Below are 1,437 nucleotides of genomic sequence, written 5' to 3'. Positions count from 1 at the left end.
TCAGAAAATACAAATTCAAAATGCTTTCGCTCAGAACTTTGTGTCAAAGTATTCGTCAGGGAGATTGGTTCACCTCAGTGGACCTCCAGGACGCATATTTTCACATAGATATTTTTCCTGCTCACAGGAAATATCTGAGGTTCGCTTATCAGGGCAGAGCATACGAGTATACGAAAATCCCCTTTGGCCTTGCTTTAGCTCCCAGGGTTTTCAGCAAATGTGTGGAAGTGGCTCTGACGCCGTTAAGGAACTGAGGAGTCAGAGTTTCATCATATCTGGATGATCTGCTCATCTGCGCTCCATCCCCACGCCAAGCAGAGAGCGATACGTACACACTAGTGATGCATATGGAAAGATTAGGTTTCAAGATAAACCAGACGAAGAGTTGGCTAACTGCTTCACAGGAAATAGTCTACTTGGGTCTCAGGTTGAATTCAGTGATGTTTCGAGCTTTCCTATCAGAGGAACGCATCAAGACATTTCACAGCTGCCTCTCCCTTTTTCAACGAGGGAAATCAGTCTCTTTCAGAATGTGTCTTTGGCTACTGGGTCTGATGGCCTCAACAGTGTCAGTGGTTCCCCTGGGACTGCTGTGAATGAGGGATTTTCAGAACTGGACAGCATCACAGGGAATTCGCCCCAAGAGCCGTCTCAGCCACAGAGTGCCCGTCTCACCAGAGTGCATGAGCGCTCTCCGTCATTGGAAAGCCCCGTCTTTTCTGAGGACAGGAAGCCCTCTGGGTCCTACAGAATTGATGTCATACGGCTCGTTCAATGAATCGCTGTCCGTCTCAGTGATCAGCCGTAAAACAGTGATTCTGTCCAAATTCCCTTTAAAATCTTAAATGATTTGCTTTGAGCTAAATTGACCTGTTTTCCTTACACCTTTATTTTTCCATCTGACCAACTCCAGGGATAGGGTTGCCCTTCACATCCTTGCATGTTTACGTCAGAATGGCCGAGCAGTCTAAGGCACCATACTCAAGGCTTATCAACCTTCTCAGTTGTTGAGGTTTCTGGTCTCCAAATGGAGGCGTGGGTTCAAATCCCACTTCTGACAAAGGTTCTTTTAGAGTGAACAGACTAGAAGTAGAACTGGAAGTAATTATGAGACAGTAATATTCATATTTTGGATCATTTATTTTGCTTCTGACCAACTCCAGTGATAGATTTGCCCTTCAGATGTTTGGGTGAACTTGTCAGAATGGCCGAGTGGTCTAAGGTGCCAAACGCAAGACATGTCAATCTTCTCAGTTGTTGAGGTTTCTAGTCTCCAAATGGAGGCGTGGGTTCAAATTCCACTTCTGACAAAGGCTCTTTTAGAGGGACCAGACTAGAAGTAGAATAGTAAGTAATTATGAGACAGAAAATGCTTTATTTTGGATCCTTTTTTTGCTTCTGACCAACTCCAGTGATAGAATTGCCCTTCACATCCTT

The sequence above is a fragment of the Sinocyclocheilus rhinocerous genome, unplaced genomic scaffold (assembly GCF_001515625.1).
Source record: "Sinocyclocheilus rhinocerous isolate Xijiao unplaced genomic scaffold, SAMN03320098_v1.1 scaffold277, whole genome shotgun sequence".
NCBI lineage: Eukaryota > Metazoa > Chordata > Actinopteri > Cypriniformes > Cyprinidae > Sinocyclocheilus > Sinocyclocheilus rhinocerous.
The sequence above is the reverse complement of the archived record's forward strand: the minus strand, read 5'-3'. Positions refer to the sequence as shown.